Source organism: Procambarus clarkii, chromosome 4, assembly GCF_040958095.1.
Source record: "Procambarus clarkii isolate CNS0578487 chromosome 4, FALCON_Pclarkii_2.0, whole genome shotgun sequence".
NCBI classification, from domain to species: domain Eukaryota; kingdom Metazoa; phylum Arthropoda; class Malacostraca; order Decapoda; family Cambaridae; genus Procambarus; species Procambarus clarkii.
In genome coordinates this window covers 23,385,336-23,408,763 of record NC_091153.1, presented here as the reverse complement: position 1 = coordinate 23,408,763, position 23,428 = coordinate 23,385,336, and positions in this window count along the sequence as shown.

The following is a 23,428-nucleotide window of genomic DNA, read 5'->3' as shown; positions in this document are numbered from 1 at the left end:
ACTCGGGGAACTGCCCAGCTGCTGGAAGAAGGCAAATGTGGTGCCAATCTATAAGAAAGAAGATAGAGAAGAGGCACTGAACTACAGACGAGTGACACTTACAAGCATCCCTAGCAGAATACTTGAGAGAATTGTAAGATTAAGACTAGTTGAACACCTAGACAAAATTACTGTTGTAAGTTAACAACAACACGGCTTTAGGGAAGAGAAATCGTGCCCGACGAACCTCCTGGAGTTTTATGATAACGTAACAAAAAAAGACGAGACAGAGAACGATGGGTAAATTGCGTATTTCTTGACTGTCAAAACGTCCTTGATGCAGAACCACATTGAAGGGAACTATACAACTTTCAGAGGCAGGCGGGAGTAGGCGGAGAGGCAATAACATGGGCAATAACATAATAGACAGAACTCAGAGAATGAAAGTGTGGGGTGAGAAGTGTGACTGGCGTAGAGTAACAAGCAGAGTACCTCAAGGATCAGAGTAACAAGCAGAGTACCTCAAGGATCAGAGTAACAAGCAGAGTACCTCAAGGATCAGAGTAACAAGCAGAGTACCTCAAGGATCAGAGTAACAAGCAGAGTACCTCAAGGATCAGAGTAACAAGCAGAGTACCTCAAGGATCAGAGTAGCAAGCAGAGTACTTCAAGGATCAGAGTAACAAGCAGAGTACCTCAAGGATCAGAGTAGCAAGCAGAGTACTTCAAGGATCAGAGTAACAAGCAGAGTGCCTCAAGGATCAGAGTAACAAGCAGAGTACCTCAAGGATCAGAGTAGCAAGCAGAGTACTTCAAGGATCAGAGTAACAAGCAGAGTACCTCAAGGATCAGAGTAACAAGCAGAGTACTTCAAGGATCAGAGTAGCAAGCAGAGTACCTCAAGGATCAGAGTAACAAGCAGAGTACCTCAAGGATCAGAGTAACAAGCAGAGTGCCTCAAGGATCAGAGTAACAAGCAGAGTACCTCAAGGATCAGAGTAGCAAGCAGAGTACTTCAAGGATCAGAGTAACAAGCAGAGTACCTCAAGGATCAGAGTAACAAGCAGAGTACTTCAAGGATCAGAGTAGCAAGCAGAGTACCTCAAGGATCAGAGTAACAAGCAGAGTACCTCAAGGATCAGAGTAACAAGCAGAGTACCTCAAGGATCAGAGTAACAAGCAGAGTACTTCAAGGATCAGAGTAGCAAGCAGAGTACCTCAAGGATCAGAGTAACAAGCAGAGTGCCTCAAGGATCAGAGTAACAAGCAGAGTACTTCAAGGATCAGAGTAGCAAGCAGAGTACCTCAAGGATCAGAGTAACAAGCAGAGTACCTCAAGGATCAGAGTAGCAAGCAGAGTACCTCAAGGATCAGAGTAACAAGCAGAGTGCCTCAAGGATCAGAGTAACAAGCAGAGTACTTCAAGGATCAGAGTAACAAGCAGAGAACCTCAAGGATCAGAGTAACAAGCAGAGTACCTCAAGGATCAGAGTAACAAGCAGAGTGCCTCAAGGATCAGAGTAACAAGCAGAGTACTTCAAGGATCAGAGTAGCAAGCAGAGTACCTCAAGGATCAGAGTAACAAGCAGAGTGCCTCAAGGATCAGAGTAACAAGCAGAGTACTTCAAGGATCAGAGTAGCAAGCAGAGTACCTCAAGGATCAGAGTAACAAGCAGAGTACCTCAAGGATCAGAGTAACAAGCAGAGTACTTCAAGGATCAGAGTAGCAAGCAGAGTACCTCAAGGATCGGTGCTGGGACCAATATTATTCATCATTTATGTAAACGACTTGACTGCAGGAGTTGAGTCTTACCTGTCAATGTTTGCAGATGATACGAAAATGAAGGAAGTAAACTGAGATTGAAGGAACCAAACCTGACGACTCTAGAAGGAAGAGGGAGAGAGGAGACATGAAACAGACGTATAAAATACTTAGAGGTATTGACAAGGTGGAAAAGGAGAATATGTTTACTATGAACACCAACAGAGCAAGGGGGCACGGATGAATGTCTCATAGAGAAGTTAGAACATTTTCTTTTAGCGTAAGACTAGAGAGTAAATAGAATGAGCTAAAGGAGCAGATTGTAGAGGCAAACACAACTCATAACTTAAAAAACAGGTATGACAGGGAGATAGGCCAGGAGTCATTGTATTAGACAACCGGCTGCTAGAAAAGCTGGGTCCAAGAGATAGAGCTCGATCCTGCAGGCACAAATAGGTGAGTACACACGTACACACGTACACACACACAGCACTTGGAAGTCTTAGTCCACAGGGCCAGTGTTCGATTCTCGGGCGAAAAAGAAATAAATGGGCAGAGTTTCTTTCATCTGATGCTGCTGTTCACCTAGCAGTAAATAGATAACAGGTAGCTAGAAAGCTGCTTCAGGTTGCATCCCGGAGATGAGTGTGTGTGTGTGTGTGCGAGAGATAAATATGTAATTGATAAGATAGAGATAATTTAGGACGGGAGTCAGAACATTAGACAACCGACGGTAAGAAAGGCGGGGCCCAGGAGCTAACAGCACAATCTTGCGGGCAGAACTCGTCAATATAAATGCTCTCATACTGGTATGAGCACCATGTTGCATGGTGGCAGGTCTTAGGGAAGATGGGGGCAGCAAATATCAATAAAGACCTCCACGAGTGTGTACTTGCTGGAATGGAAATAAATCAAGCGTGAAAATAAATGCTGAAATTCTTTACTTTTTCGTTCTCCAACAAATCGGATTATAATTAGGAAAATTGCTTAAAATGCAAAATGCATATACTAATTGACCTATTTTTTCTAAGGCACTGACGGCAAATTATGAGGATAATTTTGAGATAAAACTAACAATAATATAACAACTAGTTTAAATATTAATAATAAAATCATGTTAATCTTAAAGTTGGCGAGAACAAAGATATGAGTTATTACAGCGATGGTAATGAGGACCAATAATATAACGATAATAACTAACGATAATTGTAACAATTGCAGAGTTTGAAGTAGGAAATTAGTAACTTTGTTATTTACAATGACGAGCGTCACCACACGACTTATTAAGACTGAGCCAACCAGGAGGAGGCACGGGCATGAATAGCCCGTAATCACCACACCATCTGCTACAGTAATGTCGAGAACTAGGGGATGGGGGGCAGCGGGATTAATTGCCTTATGTTCTTTTTTGGCGTTCAATCCCAGCCGCCCATATGTGGTTGGGCACCATTCCTTTTCTCCCGTCCTATCCAAAATCCTTATCCTGACTCCATTCCAGTGCTATAGAGTCTACTGGCTTGGCGCTCACTCCTGATAGTTCCCTTCCCTTCTGTGTCTCTATGTCTTCCGGTCATCTTGAGTGGCCAGGTGTGTCTTTTACCAGGTGTGTCTTTTAACAGGTGTGTCTTGTACCAGGTGTCTCTTGTACCAGGTGTGTATTTTAACAGGTGTGTCTTGTACCAGGTGTCTCTTGTACCAGGTGTGTCTTGTACCAGGTGTGCCTTGTACCAGGTGTGTCTTGTACCAGGTGTGCCTTGTACCAGGTGTGTCTTATACCAGGTGTGCCTTGTACCAGGTGTGCCTTGTACCAGGTGTGTCTTGTACCAGGTGTTTCTTGTACCAGGTGTGTCTTGTACCAGGTGTGTCTGGTACCAGGTGTGTCGTGTACCAGCTGTGTCTTGTACCAGGGGTGTCTGGTACCAGGTGTGTCTTGTAACAGATGTGTCTTGTACCAGGTGTGTCTTGTACCAGGTGTGTCTTGTAAAAGATATGTCTTGTACCAGGTGTGTCTTGTACCAGGTGTGTCTTGTACCAGGTGTGTCTTGTTCCTGGTGTGTCATGTACCAGGTGTATCTTTAACCATTTGTGTCTTGTACCAGGTGTGTCTTCTACCAGGTGTCTTCTACCAGGTGCGTCTTGTACCAGGTGCGTCTTGTACCAGGTGTGTCTTGCACCAGTTGTGTCTTGTACCAGGTGTGTCTTGCACCAGTTGTGTTTTGTACCAGGTGTGTCTTGCACCAGGTGTGTCTTGTACCAGGGGTGTCTTGTACCAACTATGTCTTGTACAAGGTGTGTCTTGTACCAGGTGTGTCTTTTAACAGGTGTGTCTTGTACCAGGTGTCTCTTGTACCAGGTGTGCCTTGTACCAGGTGTGCCTTGTACCAGGTGTGTCTTATACCAGGTGTGCCTTGTACCAGGTATGCCTTGTACCAGGTGTGTCTTGTACCAGGTGTTTCTTGTACCAGGTGTGTCTTGTACCAGGTGTGTCTGGTACCAGGTGTGTCTTGTACCAGGTGTGTCTTGTACCAGGTGTGTCTTGTACCAGGTGTGTCTGGTACCAGGTGTCTTGTAACAGATGTGTCTTGTACCAGGTGTGTCTTGTACCAGGTGTGTTTTGTAAAAAATATGTTTGTACCAGGTGTGTCTTGTACCAGGTGTGTCTTGTACCAGGTGTGTTTTGTAAAAAATATGTTTGTACCAGGTGTGTCTTGTACCAGGTGTGTCTTGTACCAGGTGTGTCTTATACCAGGTGAGTCTTGTACCAGGTGTATCTTTAACCATTTGTGTCTTGTACCAGGTGTGTCTTCTACCAGGTGCGTCTTGTACCAGGTGCGTCTTGTACCAGGTGTGTCTTGTACCAGGTGTGTCTTGTACCAGGTGCGTCTTGTACCAGGTGTGTCTTGCACCAGTTGTGTCTTGTACCAGGTGTGTCTTGCACCAGGTGTGTCTTGTACCAGGGGTGTCTTGTACCAAGTATGTCTTTTACAAGGTGTGTCTTGTACCAGGTGTGTCTTGTATTAGGTGGGTCTTGTACCAGGTGTGTCTTGTACCAGGTGTATCTTTTACCAGGTGTGTCTTGTACCAGGTGTATCTTTTACCAGTTGTGTCTTGTACCAAGTGTGTCTTGTACCAGGTGTGTCTTGTACCAGGTGTGTCTTGTACCAGGTGTATCTTTTACCAGGTGTATTTTTTACCAGTTGTGTCTTGTACCAGGTGTGTCTGGTACCAGGTGTGTCTTGTACCAGGTGTGTCTTGTACCAAGTGTGTCTTGTACCAGGTGTGTCTTGTACCAGGTGTGACATGTACGAGATGTGTCTTGTTCCAGGTGTGTCTTGTACCAGGTGTGTCTTGTTCCAGGTGTATCTAGTGCCAGGTGTGTGTCTTGTACGAGGTGTGTCTTGTTCCAGGTGTGTCTTGTTCCTGGTGTGTCTTGTACCAGGTGCGTCTTGTACCAGGCGTGTCTTGTACCAGGTGTATCTTTTACCAGGTGTGTCTTGTACCAGGTGTGTCTTGTACCAGGTGTGTCTTGTACCAGGTGTATCTTTTACCAGGTATGTCTTTTACCATGTGTGTCTTGTACCAGGTGTGTCTTGTACCAGGTGTGTCTTGTACCAGGTTTCTCTTGTACCAGGTGTGACATGTACGAGATTTGTCTTGTTCCAGGTGTGTCTTGTACCAGGTGTGTCTTGTTCCAGGTGTGTCTTGTTCCTGGTGTGTCTTGTACCAGGTGCGTCTTGTACCAGGTGTGTCTTGTGCATGGTGTATCTTTTACCAGGTGTATCGTTTACCAGGTGTGTCTTGTACCAGGTGTGTCTTGTACCAGGTGTGTCTTGTACCAGGTGTATCTTTTACCAGGTGTGTCTTTTACCATGTGTGTCTTGTACCAGGTGTGTCTTGTACCAGGTGTGTCTTGTACCAAGTCTGTCTTGTACCAGGTGAGTCTTGTACCAGGTGTGTCTTGTCCCAGGTGTATCTAGTGCCAGGTGTGTCTTGTACCAGGTGTGTCTCGTTCCAGGTGTATCTAGTGACAGATGTCTTGTACCAGGTGTGTCTCGTTCCAGGTGTGTCTTGTTCCTGGTGTGTCTTGTACCAGGTTCGTCTTGTATTAGGTGTGTTATTTACCAGGTGTGTCTTGTACCAGGTGTGTCTTGTACCAGGTGTGTCTTGTATCAGGTGTGTCTTGTTCCTGGTGTGTCTTGTACCAGGTGCGTCTTGTACCAGGCGTGTCTTGTACCAGGTGTATCTTTTACCAGGTGTGTCTTGTACCAGGTGTGTCTTGTACCAGGTGTGTCTTGTACCAGGTGTATCTTTTACCAGGTATGTCTTTTACCATGTGTGTCTTGTACCAGGTGTGTCTTGTACCAGGTGTGTCTTGTACCAGGTTTCTCTTGTACCAGGTGTGACATGTACGAGATTTGTCTTGTTCCAGGTGTGTCTTGTACCAGGTGTGTCTTGTTCCAGGTGTGTCTTGTTCCTGGTGTGTCTTGTACCAGGTGCGTCTTGTACCAGGTGTGTCTTGTGCATGGTGTATCTTTTACCAGGTGTATCGTTTACCAGGTGTGTCTTGTACCAGGTGTGTCTTGTACCAGGTGTGTCTTGTACCAGGTGTATCTTTTACCAGGTGTGTCTTTTACCATGTGTGTCTTGTACCAGGTGTGTCTTGTACCAGGTGTGTCTTGTACCAAGTCTGTCTTGTACCAGGTGAGTCTTGTACCAGGTGTGTCTTGTCCCAGGTGTATCTAGTGCCAGGTGTGTCTTGTACCAGGTGTGTCTCGTTCCAGGTGTGTCTTGTTCCTGGTGTGTCTTGTACCAGGTTCGTCTTGTATTAGGTGTGTTATTTACCAGGTGTGTCTTGTACCAGGTTCGTCTTGTATTAGGTGTGTTATTTACCAGGTGTGTCTTGTACCAGGTGTGTCTTGTACCAGGTGTGTCTTGTATCAGGTGTGTCTTGTACCAGGTGTGTCTTGTACCAGGTGTATCTTTTACCAGGTGTATTTTTTACCAGTTGTGTCTTGTACCAGGTGTGTCTGGTACCAGGTGTGTCTTGTACCAGGTGTGTCATGTACCAAGTGTGTCTTGTACCAGGTGTGTCTTGTACCAGGTGTGACATGTACGAGATGTGTCTTGTTCCAGGTGTGTCTTGTACCAGGTGTGTCTTGTTCCAGGTGTATCTAGTGCCAGGTGTGTCTTGTACCAGGTGTGTCTTGTTCCAGGTGTGTCTTGTTCCTGGTGTGTCTTGTACCAGGTGCGTCTTGTACCAGGTGTGTCTTGTACCAGGTGTATCTTTTACCAGGTGTGTCTTGTACCAGGTGTGTCTTGTACCAGGTGTGTCTTGTACCAGGTGTATCTTTTACCAGGTATGTCTTTTACCATGTGTGTCTTGTACCAGGTGTGTCTTGTACCAGGTGTGTCTTGTACCAAGTGTGTCTTGTACCAGGTGTCTCTTGTACCAGGTGTGACATGTACGAGATTTGTCTTGTTCCAGGTGTGTCTTGTACCAGGTGTGTCTTGTACCAGGTGCGTCTTGTACCAGGTGTGTCTTGTATCAAGTGTGTCTTATACCAGGTGTGTCTTATACCAGGTGTATCTTTTACCAGTTGTGTCTTGTACCAGGTGTGTCTTCTACCAGGTGTGTCTTTTACCAGGTGTGTCTTGCACCAGGTGCATCTTGCACCAGGTGTGTCCTGTACCAGGTGTGTCTTGTACCAGTTGTGTCTTGTACCAGGTGTGTCTTGTACCAGGTGCGTCTTGCACAAGGTGTGTCTTGTACCAGGTGTGTCTTGTACCAGGTGTGTCTTGTATCAGGTGTGTCTTGTACCAGGTGTGTCTTGTACCAGGTGTATCTTTTACCAGTTGTGTCTTGTACCAGGTGTGTCTTCTACAAGGTGTGTCTTGTACCAGGTGTGTCTTGTACCAGGTGCGTCTTGCACCAGGTGTGTCCTGTACCAGGTGTGTCTTGTACCAGTTGTGTCTTGTACCAGGTGTGTCTTGTACCAGGTGCGTTTTGCACAAGGTGTGTCTTGTACCAGGTGTGTCTTGTGCCAGTTGTGTCTTGTACCAGGTGTGTCTTGCACCATGGGTGTCTTGTACCAGGGGTTTCTTGTACCAAGTATGTCGTGTACAAGGTGTGTCTTGTACCAGGTGTGTCTTGTATTAGGTGTCTCTTGTACCAGGTGTGTCTTGTACCAGGTGTATCTTTTACCAGGTGTGTCTTGTACCAGGTGTGTCTTGTACCAGGTGTGTCTTGTACCAGGTGTATCTTTTACCAGGTATGTCTTTTACCATGTGTGTCTTGTACCAGGTGTGTCTTGTACCAGGTGTGTCTTGTACCAAGTGTGTCTTGTACCAGGTGTCTCTTGTACCAGGTGTGACATGTACGAGATTTGTCTTGTTCCAGGTGTGTCTTGTACCAGGTGTGTCTTGTTCCAGGTGTGTCTTGTTCCTGGTGTGTCTTGTACCAGGTGCGTCTTGTACCAGGTGTGTCTTGTATCAAGTGTGTCTTGTACCAGGTGTGTCTTATACCAGGTGTATCTTTTACCAGTTGTGTCTTGTACCAGGTGTGTCTTCTACCAGGTGTGTCTTTTACCAGGTGTGTCTTGTACCAGGTGCATCTTGCACCAGGTGTGTCCTGTACCAGGTGTGTCTTGTACCAGTTGTGTCTTGTACCAGGTGTGTCTTGTACCAGGTGCGTCTTGCACAAGGTGTGTCTTGTACCAGGTGTGTCTTGTACCAGGTGTGTCTTGTATCAGGTGTGTCTTGTACCAGGTGTGTCTTGTACCAGGTGTATCTTTTACCAGTTGTGTCTTGTACCAGGTGTGTCTTCTACAAGGTGTGTCTTGTACCAGGTGTGTCTTGTACCAGGTGCGTCTTGCACCAGGTGTGTCCTGTACCAGGTGTGTCTTGTACCAGTTGTGTCTTGTACCAGGTGTGTCTTGTACCAGGTGCGTTTTGCACAAGGTGTGTCTTGTACCAGGTGTGTCTTGTGCCAGTTGTGTCTTGTACCAGGTGTGTCTTGCACCATGGGTGTCTTGTACCAGGGGTTTCTTGTACCAAGTATGTCGTGTACAAGGTGTGTCTTGTACCAGGTGTGTCTTGTATTAGGTGTCTCTTGTACCAGGTGTGTCTTGTACCAGGTGTATCTTTTACAAGTTGCGTCTTGTACCAGGTGTGTCTTGTACCAGGTGTGTCTTGTATCAGGTGTGTCTTGTACCAGGTGTATCTTTTACCAGGTGTGTCTTTTATCATGTGTGTCTTGTACCAGGTGTGTCTTGAACCAGATGTGTCTTGTACCAGGTCTGTCTTGTACCAAGTGTGTCTTGTACCAGGTGTGTCTTGTACCAGGTGTGCCATGTACGATATGTGTCTTGTTCCAGGTGTGTCTTGTACCAGGTGTGTCTTGTTCCAGGTGTATCTAGTGCCAGGTGCGTCTTGTACCAGGTGTGTCTTGTTCCAGGTGTGTCTTGTTCCTGGTGTGTCTTGTACCAGGTGCGTCTTGTACTAGGTGTGTTATGTACCAGGTGTGTCTTGTACCAGGTGTGTCTTGTACCAGGTGTATCTTTTACCAGGTGCGTCTTGTACCTGGTGTATCTTATACCAGGTGTGTCTTGTACTAGATGTGCTTTGTACCAGGTGTGTCTTGTACCAGGTGTGTCTTGTACCAGATGTGTCTTGTACCAGGTGTATCTCTTACCAGGTGTGTCTTGTTCCTTGTATGTCTTGTACCAGGTGTGTCTAGTACCAGGTGTGTCTTGTAACAGGTGTGTCTTGTACCAGGTATGTCTTGTACCAGGTGTGTCTTGTACCTGGTGTGTCTTGTACCAGGTGTGACTTGTACCACGTGTGTCTTGTACCAGGTGTGTCTTGTACCAGGTGTGTCTTGTTCCTGGTGTGTCATGTACCAGGTGTGTCTTGTACCTGGTGTGTCTTGTACCAGGTGTGACTTGTACCAGGTGTGTCTTTTACCAGGTGTGTCTTGTACCTGATGTGTCTTGTACCAGGTGTGTCTTGTTCCAGGTGTGTCTTGTACCAGGTGTGTCATGTACCAAGTGTATCTTGTACCAGGAGTGTCTTGTACCAGGTGTGTCTTGTACCTGGTGTGTCTTGTACCAGGTGTGACTTGTACCACGTGTGTCTTGTACCAGATGTGTCTTGTACCAGGTGTGTCTTGTTCCTGGTGTGTCATGTACCAGGTGTGTCTTGTACCTGGTGTGTCTTGTACCAGGTGTGACCTGTACCAGGTGTGTCTTTTACCAGGTGTGTCTTGTACCAGGTGTATCTTTTACCAGGTGTGTCTTTTACCATGTGTGTCTTGTACCAGGTGTGTCTTGTACCAGGTGTGTCTTGTACCAAGTCTGTCTTGTACCAGGTGAGTCTTGTACCAGGTGTGTCTTGTCCCAGTTGTATCTAGTGCTAGGTGTGTCTTGTACCAGGTGTGTCTCGTTCCAGGTGTATCTAGTGACAGGTGTGTCTTGTACCAGGTGTGTCTCGTTCCAGGTGTGTCTTGTTCCTGGTGTGTCTTGTACCAGGTTCGTCTTGTATTAGGTGTGTTATTTACCAGGTGTGTCTTGTACCAGGTGTGTCTTGTACCAGCTGTGTCTTGTATCAGGTGTGTCTTGTACCAGGTGTATCTTTTACCAGTTGTGTCTTGTACCAGGTGTGTCTTCTACCAGGTGTGTCTTGTACCAGGTGTGTCTTGTACCAGGTGCGTCTTGCACCAGGTGTGTCCTGTACCAGGTGTGTCTTGTACCAGTTGTGTCTTGTACCAGGTGTGTCTTGTACCAGGTGCGTCTTGCACCAGGTGTGTCTTGTAACAGGTGTGTCTTGTACCAGTTGTGTCTTGTACCAGGTGTGTCTTGCACCATGGGTGTCTTGGATAAGGGGTTTCTTGTACCAAGTATGTCGTGTACAAGGTGTGTCTTGTACCAGGTGTGTCTTGTATTAGGTGTCTCTTGTACCAGGTGTGTCTTGTACCAGGTGTATCTTTTACCAGTTGTGTCTTGTACCAGGTGTGTCTTGTACCAGGTGTGACTTGTACCAGGTGTATCTTTTACCAGGTGTGTCTTTTATCATGTGTGTCTTGTACCAGGTGTGTCTTGAACCAGATGTGTCTTGTACCAGGTCTGTTTTGTACCAAGTGTGTCTTGTACCAGGTGTGTCTTGTACCAGGTGTGCCATGTACGATATGTGTCTTGTTCCAGGTGTCTTGTACCAGGTGAGTCTTGTTCCAGGTGTATCTAGTGTCAGGTGCGTCTTGTACCAGGTGTGTCTTGTTCCAGGTGTGTCTTGTTCCTGGTGTGTCTTGTACCAGGTGCGTCTTGTACTAGGTGTGTTATGTACCAGGTGTGTCTTGTACCAGGTTTGTCTTGTACCAGGTGTATCTTTTACCAGGTGCGTCTTGTACCAGGTGTATCTTATACCAGGTGTGTCTTGTACTAGATGTGCTTTGTACCAGGTGTGTCTTGTACCAGGTGTGTCTTGTACCAGATATGTCTTGTACCAGGTGTATCTCTTACCAGGTGTGTCTTGTTCCTGGTATGTCTTGTACCAGGTGTGTCTTGTACCAGGTGTGTCTTGTACCAGGTGTGTCTTGTACCAGGTATGTCTTGTACCAGGTGTGACTTGTACCACTTGTGTCTTGTACCAGGTGTGTCTTGTACCAGGTGTGTCTTGTTCCTGGTGTGTCATGTACCAGGTGTGTCTTGTACCTGGTGTGTCTTGAACCAGGTGTGACTTGTATCAGGTGTGTCTTGTACCAGGTGTGTCTTGTACCAGGTATATCTTTTACCAGTTGTGTCTTGTACCAGGTGTGTCTTCTACCAGGTGTGTCTTCTACCAGGTGTGTCTTGTACCAGGTGCGTCTTGCACCAGGTGTGTCCTGTACCAGGTGTGTCTTGTACCAGTTGTGTCTTGTACCAGGTGTGTCTTGTACCAGGTGCGTCTTGCACAAGGTGTGTCTTGTACCAGGTGTGTCTTGTACCAGTTGTGTCTTGTACCAGGTGTGTCTTGCACCATGGGTGTCTTGTACCAGGGGTTTCTTGTACCAAGTATGTCGTGTACAAGGTGTGTCTTGTACCAGGTGTGTCTTGTATTAGGTGTCTCTTGTACCAGGTGTGTCTTGTACCAGGTGTATATTTTACCAGTTGTGTCTTGTACCAGGTGTGTCTTGTACCAGGTGTGTCTTGTATCAGGTGTGTCTTGTACCAGGTGTATCTTTTACCAGGTGTGTCTTTTATCATGTGTGTCTTGTACCAGGGGTGTCTTGAACCAGATGTGTCTTGTACCAGGTCTGTCTTGTACCAAGTGTGTCTTGTACTAGGTGTGTCTTGTACCAGGTGTGCCATGTACGATATGTGTCTTGTTCCAGGTGTGTCTTGTACCAGATGTGTCTTGTTCCAGGTGTATCTAGTGCCAGGTGCGTCTTGTACCAGGTGTGTCTTGTTCCAGGTGTGTCTTGTTCCTGGTGTGTCTTGTACCAGGTGCGTCTTGTACTAGGTGTGTTATGTACCAGGTGTGTCTTGTACCAGGTGTGTCTTGTACCAGGTGTATCTTTTACCAGGTGCGTCTTGTACCAGGTGTATCTTATACCAGGTGTGTCTTGTACTAGATGTGCTTTGTACCAGGTGTGTCTTGTACCAGGTGTGTCTTGTACCAGATATGTCTTGTACCAGGTGTATCTCTTACCAGGTGTGTCTTGTTCCTTGTATGTCTTGTACCAGGTTTGTCTAGTACCAGGTGTGTCTTGTACCAGGTGTGTCTTGTACCAGGTATGTCTTGCACCAGGTGTGTCTTGTACCTGGTGTGTCTTGTACCAAGTGTGACTTGTACCACGTGTGTCTTGTACCAGGTGTGTCTTGTACCAGGTGTGTCTTGTTCCTGGTGTGTCATGTACCAGGTGTGTCTTGTACCTGGTGTGTCTTGTACCAGGTGTGACTTGTACCAGGTGTGTCTTTTACCAGGTGTGTCTTGTATCTGATGTGTCTTGTACCAGGTGTGTCTTGTTCCAGGTGTGTCTTGTACCAGGTGTGTCATGTACCAAGTGTATCTTGTACCAGGAGTGTCTTGTACCAGGTGTGTCTTGTACCTGGTGTGTCTTGTACCAGGTGTGACTTGTACCACGTGTGTCTTGTACCAGGTGTGTCTTGTACCAGGTGTGTCTTGTTCCTGGTGTGTCATGTACCAGGTGTGTCTTGTACCTGGTGTGTCTTGTACCAGGTGTGACTTGTACCAGGTGTGTCTTTTACCAGGTGTGTCTTGTACCAGGTGTATCTTTTACCAGGTGTGTCTTTTACGATGTGTGTCTTGTACCAGGTGTGTCTTGTACCAGGTGTGTCTTGTACCAAGTCTGTCATGTACCAGGTGAGTCTTGTACCAGGTGTGTCTTGTCCCAGGTGTATCTAGTGCCAGGTGTGTCTTGTACCAGGTGTGTCGCGTTCCAGGTGTATCTAGTGACAGGTGTGTCTTGTACCAGGTGTGTCTCGTTCCGGGTGTGTCTTGTTCCTGGTGTGTCTTGTACCAGGTTCGTCTTGTATTAGGTGTGTTATTTACCAGGTGTGTCTTGTACCATGTGTGTCTTGTACCTGGTGTGTCTTTTATCAGGTGTGTCTTGTACCAGGTGTGTCTTGTACCAGGTGTATCTTTTACCAGTTGTGTCTTGTACCAGGTGTGTCTTCAACCAGGTGTGTCTTGTAGCAGGTGTGTCTTGTACCAGGTGCGTCTTGCACCAGGTGTGTCCTGTACCAGGTGTGTCTTGTACCAGTTATGTCTTGTACCAGGTGTGTCTTGTTCCAGGTGTGTCTTGTACCAGGTGTGTCATGTACCAAGTGTATCTTGTACCAGGAGTGTCTTGTACCAGGTGTGTCTTGTACCTGGTGTGTCTTGTACCAGGTGTGACTTGTACCACGTGTGTCTTGTACCAGGTGTGTCTTGTACCAGGTGTGTCTTGTTCCTGGTGTGTCATGTACCAGGTGTGTCTTGTACCTGGTGTGTCTTGTACCAGGTGTGACTTGTACCAGGTGTGTCTTTTACCAGATGTGTCTTGTACCAGGTGTGTCTTGTACCAGGTGTGTCTTGTACCAAGTCTGTCTTGTACCAGGTGAGTCTTGTACCAGGTGTGTCTTGTCCCAGGTGTATCTAGTGCCAGGTGTGTCTTGTACCAGGTGTGTCTCGTTCCAGGTGTATCTAGTGACAGGTGTGTCATGTACCAGGTGTGTCTCGTTCCAGGTGTGTCTTGTTCCTGGTGTGTCTTGTACCAGGTTCGTCTTGTATTAGGTGTGTTATTTACCAGGTGTGTCTTGTACCAGGTGTGTCTTGTACCAGGTGTGTCTTGTATCAGGTGTGTCTTGTACCAGGTGTGTCTTGTACCAGGTGTATCTTTTACCAGTTGTGTCTTGTACCAGGTGTGTCTTCTACCAGGTGTGTCTTGTACCAGGTGTGTCTTGTACCAGGTGCGTCTTGCACCAGGTGTGTCCTGTACCAGGTGTGTCTTGTACCAGTTGTGTCTTGTACCAGGTGTGTCTTGTACCAGGTGTATCTTTTACCAGTTGTGTCTTGTACCAGGTGTGTCTTCTACCAGGTGTGTCTTGTACCAGGTGTGTCTTGTACCAGGTATGTCTTGCACCAGGTGTGTCCTGTACCAGGTGTGTCTTGTACCAGTTGTGTCTTGTACCAGGTGTGTCTTGTACCAGGTGCGTTTTGCACAAGGTGTGTCTTGTACCAGGTGTGTCTTGTGCCAGTAGTGTCTTGTACCAGGTGTGTCTTGCACCATGGGTGTCTTGTACCAGGGGTTTCTTGTACCAAGTATGTCGTGTACAAGGTGTGTCTTGTACCATGTGTGTCTTGTATTAGGTGTCTCTTGTACCAGGTGTGTCTTGTACCAGGTGTATCTTTTACCAGTTGTGTCTTGTACCAGGTGTGTCTTGTACCAGGTGTGTCTTGTATCAGGTGTGTCTTGTACCAGGTGTATCTTTTACCAGGTGTGTCTTTTATCATGTGTGTCTTGTACCAGGTGTGTCTTGTACCAGGTGTGCCATGTACGATATGTGTCTTGTTCCAGGTGTGTCTTGTACCAGGTGTGTCTTGTTCCAGGTGTATCTAGTGCCAGGTGCGTCTTGTACCAGATGTGTCTTGTTCGAGGTGTGTCTTGTTCCTGGTGTGTCTTGTACCAGGTGCGTCTTGTACTAGGTGTGTTATGTACCAGGTGTGTCTTGTACCAGGTGTGTCTTGTACCAGGTGTATCTTTTACCAGGTGCGTCTTGTACCAGGTGTATCTTATACCAGGTGTGTCTTGTACTAGATGTGCTTTGTACCAGGTGTGTCTTGTACCAGGTGTATCTTTTACCAGTTGTGTCTTGTACCAGGTGTGTCTTGTACCAGGTGTGTCTTGTATCAGGTGTGTCTTGTACCAGGTGTATCTTTTACCAGGTGTGTCTTTTATCATGTGTGTCTTGTACCAGGTGTGTCTTGTACCAGGTGTGCCATGTACGATATGTGTCTTGTTCCAGGTGTGTCTTGTACCAGGTGTGTCTTGTTCCAGGTGTATCTAGTGCCAGGTGCGTCTTGTACCAGATGTGTCTTGTTCGAGGTGTGTCTTGTTCCTGGTGTGTCTTGTACCAGGAGCGTCTTGTACTAGGTGTGTTATGTACCAGGTGTGTCTTGTACCAGGTGTGTCTTGTACCAGGTGTATCTTTTACCAGGTGCGTCTTGTACCAGGTGTATCTTATACCAGGTGTGTCTTGTACTAGATGTGCTTTGTACCAGGTGTGTCTTGTACCAGGTGTGTCTTGTACCAGATGTGTCTTGTACCAGGTGTATCTCTTACCAGGTGTGTCTTGTTCCTTGTATGTCTTGTACCAGGTGTGTCTAGTACCAGGTGTGTCTTGTAACAGGTGTGTCTTGTACCAGGTATGTCTTGTACCAGGTGTGTCTTGTACCTGGTGTGTCTTGTACCAGGTGTGACTTGTACCACGTGTGTCTTGTACCAGGTGTGTCTTGTACCAGGTGTGTCTTGTTCCTGGTGTGTCATGTAGCAACTGTGTGTATTGTACCTGGTGTGTCTTGTACCAGGTGTGACTTGTACCAGGTGTGTCTTTTACCAGGTGTGTCTTGTACCTGATGTGTCTTGTACCAGGTGTGTCTTGTTCCAGGTGTGTTTTGTACCAGGTGTGTCATGTACCAAGTGTATCTTGTACCAGGAATGTCTTGTACCAGGTGTGTCTTGTACCTGGTGTGTCTTGTACCAGGTGTGACTTGTACCACGTGTGTCTTGTACCAGATGTGTCTTGTACCAGGTGTGTCTTGTTCCTGGTGTGTCATGTACCATTTGTGTCTTGTACCTGGTGTGTCTTGTACCAGGTGTGACTTGTACCAGGTGTGTCTTTTACCAGTTGTGTCTTGTACCAGGTGTATCTTTTACCAGGTGTGTCTTTTACCATGTGTGTCTTGTACCAGGTGTGTCTTGTACCAGGTGTGTCTTGTACCAAGTCTGTCTTGTACCAGGTGAGTCTTGTACCAGGTGTGTCTTGTCCCAGGTGTATCTAGTGCCAGGTGTGTCTTGTACCAGGTGTGTCTCGTTCCAGGTGTTTCTAGTGACAGGTGTGTCTTGTACCAGGTGTGTCTCGTTCCAGGTGTGTCTTGTTCCTGGTGTGTCTTGTACCAGGTTCGTCTTGTATTAGGTGTGTTATTTACCAGGTGTGTCTTGTACCAGGTGTGTCTTGTACCAGGTGTGTCTTGTATCAGGTGTGTCTTGTACCAGGTGTGTCTTGTACCAGGTGTATCTTTTACCAGTTGTGTCTTGTACCAGGTGTGTCTTCTACCAGGTGTGTCTTGTACCAGGTGTGTCTTGTACCAGGTGCGTCTTGCACCAGGTGTGTCCTGTACCAGGTGTATCTTGTACCAGTTGTGTCTTGTACCAGGTGTGTCTTGTACCAGGTGCGTCTTGCACCAGGTGTGTCTTGTAAAAGGTGTGTCTTGTACCAGTTGTGTCTTATACCAGGTGTGTCTTGCACCATGGGTGTCTTGTACCAGGGGTTTCTTGTACCAAGTATGTCATGTACAAGGTGTGTCTTGTACCAGGTGTGTCTTGTATTAGGTGTCTCTTGTACCAGGTGTGTCTTGTACCAGGTGTATCTTTTACCAGTTGTGTCTTGTACCCGATGTGTCTTGTACCAGGTGTGTCTTGTATCAGGTGTGTCTTGTACCAGGTGTATCTTTTACCAGGTGTGTCTTTTATCATGTGTGTCTTGTACCAGGTGTGTCTTGAACCAGATGTGTCTTGTACCAGGTCTGTCTTGTACCAAGAGTGTCTTGTACCAGGTGTGTCTTGTACCAGGTGTGCCATGTACGATATGTGTCTTGTTCCAGGTGTGTCTTGTACCAGGTGTGTCTTGTTCCAGGTGTATCTAGTGCCAGGTGCGTCTTGTACCAGGTGTGTCTTGTTCCAGGTGTGTCTTGTTCCTGGTGTGTCTTGTACCAGGTGCGTCTTGTACTAGGTGTGTTATGTACCAGGTGTGTCTTGTACCAGGTGTGTCTTGTACCAGGTGTATCTTTTACCAGGTGCGTCTTGTACCAGGTGTATCTTATACCAGGTGTGTCTTGTACTAGATGTGCTTTGTACCAGGTGTGTCTTGTACCAGGTGTGTCTTGTACCAGATATGTCTTGTACCAGGTGTATCTCTTACCAGGTGTGTCTTGTTCCTGGTATGTCTTGTACCAGGTGTGTCTTGTACCAGGTGTGTCTTGTACCAGGTGTGTCTTGTACCAGGTATGTCTTGTACCAGGTGTGTCTTGTACCTGGTGTGTCTTGTACCAGGTGTGATTTGTACCACCTGTGTCTTGTACCAGGTGTGTCTTGTACCAGGAGTGTCTTGTTCCTGGTGTGTCATGTACCAGGTGTGTCTTGTACCTGGTGTGTCTTGATCCAGGTGTGACTTGTATCAGGTGTGTCTTGTACCAGGTGTGTCTTGTACCAGGTGTATCTTTTACCAGTTGTGTCTTGTACCAGGTGTGTCTTCTACCAGGTGTGTCTTGTACCAGGTGTGTCTTGTACCAGGTGCGTCTTGCACCAGGTGTGTCCTGTACCAGGTGTGTCTTGTACCAGTTGTGTCTTGTACCAGGTGTGTCTTGTACCAGGTGCGTCTTGCACAAGGTGTGTCTTGTACCAGGTGTGTCTTGTACCAGTTGTGTCTTGTACCAGGTGTGTCTTGCACCATGGGTGTCTTGTACCAGGGGTTTCTTGTACCAAGTATGTCGTGTACAAGGTGTGTCTTGTACCAGGTGTATATTTTACCAGTTGTGTCTTGTACCAGGTGTGTCTTGTACCAGGTGTGTCTTGTATCAGGTGTGTCTTGTACCAGGTGTATCTTTTACCAGGTGTGTCTTTTATCATGTGTGTCTTGTACCAGGTGTGTCTTGAACCAGATGTGTCTTGTACCAGGTCTGTCTTGTACCAAGTGTGTCTTGTACCAGGTGTGTCTTGTACCAGGTGTGCCATGTACGATATGTGTCTTGTTCCAGGTGTGTCTTGTACCAGGTGTGTCTTGTTCCAGGTGTATCTAGTGCCAGGTGCGTCTTGTACCAGGTGTGTCTTGTTCCAGGTGTGTCTTGTTCCTGGTGTGTCTTGTACCAGGTGTGCCATGTACGATATGTGTCTTGTTCCAGGTGTGTCTTGTACCAGGTGTGTCTTGTTCCAGGTGTATCTAGTGCCAGGTGCGTCTTGTACCAGGTGTGTCTTGTTCCAGGTGTGTCTTGTTCCTGGTGTGTCTTGTACCAGGTGCGTCTTGTACTAGGTGTGTTATGTACCAGGTGTGTCTTGTACCAGGTATGTCTTGTACCAGGTGTATCTTTTACCAGGTGCGTCTTGTACCAAGTGTATCTTATACCAGGTGTGTCTTGTACTAGATGTGCTTTGTACCAGGTGTGTCTTGTACCAGGTGTGTCTTGTACCAGATATGTCTTGAACCAGGTGTATCTCTTACCAGGTGTGTCTTGTTCCTTGTATGTCTTGTACCAGGTGTGTCTAGTACCAGGTGTGTCTTGTACCAGGTGTGTCTTGTACCAGGTATGTCTTGTACCAGGTGTGTCTTGTACCTGGTGTGTCTTGTACCAGGTGTGACTTGTACCACGTGTGTCTTGTACCAGGTGTGTCTTGTACCAGGTGTGACTTGTACCAGGTGTGTCTTTTACCAGGTGTGTCTTGTACCTGATGTGTCTTGTACCAGGTGTGTCTTGTTCCAGGTGTGTCTTGTACCAGGTGTGTCATGTACCAAGTGTATCTTGTACCAGGAGTGTCTTGTACCAGGTGTGTCTTGTACCTGGTGTGTCTTGTACCAGGTGTGACTTGTACCACGTGTGTCTTGTACCAGGTGTGTCTTGTACCAGGTGTGTCTTGTTCCTAGTGTGTCATGTACCAGGTGTGTCTTGTACCTGGTGTGTCTTGTACCAGGTGTGACTTGAACCAGGTGTGTCTTTTACCAGGTGTGTCTTGTACCAGGTGTATCTTTTACCAGGTGTGTCTTTTACCATGTGTGTCTTGTACCAGGTGTGTCTTGTACCAGGTGTGTCTTGTACCAAGTCTGTCTTGTACCAGGTGATTCTTGTACTAGGTGTGTCTTGTCCCAGGTGTATCTAGTGCCAGGTGTGTCTTGTACCAGGTGTGTCTCGTTCCAGGTGTATCTAGTGACAGGTGTGTCTTGTACCAGGTGTGTCTCGTTCCAGGTGTGTCTTGTTCCTGGTGTGTCTTGTACCAGGTTCGTCTTGTATTATGTGTGTTATTTACCAGGTGTGTCTTGTACCAGGTGTGTCTTGTACCAGGTGTGTCTTGTATCAGGTGTGTCTTGTACCAGGTGTGTCTTGTACCAGGTGTATCTTTTACCAGTTGTGTCTTGTACCAGGTGTGTCTTCTACCAGGTGTGTCTTGTACCAGGTGTGTCTTGTACCAAGTGCGTCTTGCACCAGGTGTGTCCTGTACCAGGTGTGTCTTGTACCAGTTGTGTCTTGTACCAGGTGTGTCTTGTACCAGGTGTATCTTTTACCAGTTGTGTCTTGTACCAAGTGTGTCTTCTACCAGGTGTGTCTTGAACCAGGTGTGTCTTGTACCAGGTGCGTCTTGCACCAGGTTTGTCCTGTACCAGGTGTGTCTTGTACCAGTTGTGTCTTGTACCAGGTGTGTCTTGTACCAGATATGTCTTGAACCAGGTGTATCTCTTACCAGGTGTGTCTTGTTCCTTGTATGTCTTGTACCAGGTGTGTCTAGTACCAGATGTGTCTTGTACCAGGTGTGACTTGTACCACGTGTGTCTTGTACCAGGTGTGTCTTGTACCAGGTGTGTCTTGTTCCTGGTGTGTCATGTACCAGGTGTGTCTTGTACCTGGTGTGTCTTGTACCAGGTGTGACTTGTACCAGGTGTGTCTTTTACCAGGTGTGTCTTGTATCTGATGTGTCTTGTACCAGGTGTGTCTTGTTCCAGGTGTGTCTTGTACCAGGTGTGTCATGTACCAAGTGTATCTTGTACCAGGAGTGTCTTGTACCAGGTGTGTCTTGTACCTGGTGTGTCTTGTACCAGGTGTGACTTGTACCACGTGTGTCTTGTACCAGGTGTGTCTTGTACCAGGTGTGACTTGTTCCTGGTGTGTCATGTACCAGGTGTGTCTTGTACCTGGTGTGTCTTGTACCAGGTGTGACTTGTACCAGGTGTGTCTTTTACCAGGTGTGTCTTGTACCAGGTGTATCTTTTACCAGGTGTGTCTTTTACCATGTGTGTCTTGTACCAGGTGTGTCTTGTACCAGGTGTGTCTTGTACCAAGTCTGTCTTGTACCAGGTGAGTCTTGTACCAGGTGTGTCTTGTCCCAGGTGTATCTAGTGCCAGGTGTGTCTTGTACCAGGTGTGTCTCGTTCCAGGTGTATCTAGTGACAGGTGTGTCTTGTACCAGGTGTGTCTCGTTCCAGGTGTGTCTTGTTCCTGGTGTGTCTTGTACCAGGTTCGTCTTGTATTAGGTGTGTTATTTACCAGGTGTGTCTTGTACCAGGTGTGTCTTGTACCAGGTGTGTCTTGTATCAGGTGTGTCTTGTACCAGGTGTGTCTTGTACCAGGTGTATCTTTTACCAGTTGTGTCTTGTACCAGGTGTGTCTTCTACCAGGTGTGTCTTGTACCAGGTGTGTCTTGTACCAGGTGCGTCTTGCACCAGGTGTGTCCTGTACCAGGTGTGTCTTGTACCAGGTGTATCTTTTACCAGTTGTGCCTTGTACCAGGTGTGTCTTCTACCAGGTGTGTCTTGTACCAGGTGTGTCTTGTACCAGGTGTATCTTTTACCAGGTGTGTCTTTTATCATGTGTGTCATGTACCAGGTGTGTCTTGAACCAGATGTGTCTTGTACCAGGTCTGGCTTGTACCAAGTGTGTCTTGTACCAGGTGTGTCTTGTACCAGGTGTGCCATGTACGATATGTGTCTTGTACCAGGTGTATCTTTTACCAGGTGTGTCTTTTATCATGTGTGTCTTGTACCAGGTGTGTCTTGAACCAGATGTGTCTTGTACCAGGTCTGGCTTGTACCAGGTGTGTCTTGTACCAGGTGTGTCTTGTACCAGGTGTATCTTTTACCAGGTGCGTCTTGTACCAGGTGTATCTTATACCAGGTGTGTCTTGTACTAGATGTGCTTTGTACCAGGTGTGTCTTGTACCAGGTGTGTCTTGTACCAGATATGTCTTGTACCAGGTGTATCTCTTACCAGGTGTGTCTTGTTCCTTGTATGTCTTGTACCAGGTGTGTCTAGTACCAGGTGTGTCTTGTACCAGGTGTGTCTTGTACCAGGTATGTCTTGTACCAGGTGTGTCTTGTACCTGGTGTGTCTTGTACCAGGTGTGACTTGTACCACGTGTGTCTTGTACCAGGTGTGTCTTGTACCAGGTGTGACTTGTACCAGGTGTGTCTTTTACCAGGTGTGTCTTGTACCTGATGTGTCTTGTAACAGGTGTGTCTTGTTCCAGGTGTGTCTTGTACCAGGTGTGTCATGTACCAAGTGTATCTTGTACCAGGAGTGTCTTGTACCAGGTGTGTCTTGTACCTGGTGTGTCTTGTACCAGGTGTGACTTGTACCACGTGTGTCTTGTACCAGGTGTGTCTTGTACCAGGTGTGTCTAGTTCCTGGTGTGTCATGTACCAGGTGTGTCTTGTACCTGGTGAGTCTTGTACCAGGTGTGACTTGTACCAGGTGTGTCTTTTACCAGGTGTGTCTTGTACCAGGTGTATCTTTTACCAGGTGTGTCTTTTACCATGTGTGTCTTGTACCAGGTGTGTCTTGTACCAGGTGTGTCTTGTACCAAGTCTGTCTTGTACCAGGTGATTCTTGTACTAGGTGTGTCTTGTCCCAGGTGTATCTAGTGCCAGGTGTGTCTTGTACCAGGTGTGTCTCGTTCAAGGTGTATCTAGTGACAGGTGTGTCTTGTACCAGGTGTGTCTCGTTCCAGGTGTGTCTTGTTCCTGGTGTGTCTTGTACCAGGTTCGTCTTGTATTATGTGTGTTATTTACCAGGTGTGTCTTGTACCAGGTGTGTCTTGTACCAGGTGTGTCTTGTATCAGGTGTGTCTTGTACCAGGTGTGTCTTGTACCAGGTGTATCTTTTACCAGTTGTGTCTTGTACCAGGTGTGTCTTCTACCAGGTGTGTCTTGTACCAGGTGTGTCTTGTACCAGGTGCGTCTTGCACCAGGTGTGTCCTGTACCAGGTGTGTCTTGTACCAGTTGTGTCTTGTACCAGGTGTGTCTTGTACCAGGTGTATCTTTTACCAGTTGTGTCTTGTACCAAGTGTGCCTTCTACCAGGTGTGTCTTGTACCAGGTGTGTCTTGTACCAGGTGCGTCTTGCACCAGGTTTGTCCTGTACCAGGTGTGTCTTGTACCAGTTGTGTCTTGTACCAGGTGTGTCTTGTACCAGGTGCGTTTTGCACAAGGTGTGTCTTGTACCAGGTGTGTCTTGTGCCAGTTGTGTCTTGTACCAGGTGTGACTTGTACCACGTGTGTCTTGTACAAGGTGTGTCTTGTACCAGGTGTGTCTTGTTCCTGGTGTGTCATGTACCAGGTGTGTCTTGTACCTGGTGTGTCTTGTACCAGGTGTGACTTGTACCAGGTGTGTCTTTTACCAGGTGTGTCTTGTATCTGATGTGTCTTGTACCAGGTGTGTCTTGTTCCAGGTGTGTCTTGTACCAGGTGTGTCATGTACCAAGTGTATCTTGTACCAGGAGTGTCTTGTACCAGGTGTGTCTTGTACCTGGTGTGTCTTGTACCAGGTGTGACTTGTACCACGTGTGTCTTGTACCAGGTGTGTCTTGTACCAGGTGTGACTTGTTCCTGGTGTGTCATGTACCAGGTGTGTCTTGTACCTGGTGTGTCTTGTACCAGGTGTGACTTGTACCAGGTGTGTCTTTTACCAGGTGTGTCTTGTACCAGGTGTATCTTTTACCAGGTGTGTCTTTTACCATGTGTGTCTTGTACCAGGTGTGTCTTGTACCAGGTGTGTCTTGTACCAAGTCTGTCTTGTACCAGGTGAGTCTTGTACCAGGTGTGTCTTGTCCCAGGTGTATCTAGTGCCAGGTGTGTCTTGTACCAGGTGTGTCTCGTTCCACGTGTATCTAGTGACAGGTGTGTCTTGTACCAGGTGTGTCTCGTTCCAGGTGTGTCTTGTTCCTGGTGTGTCTTG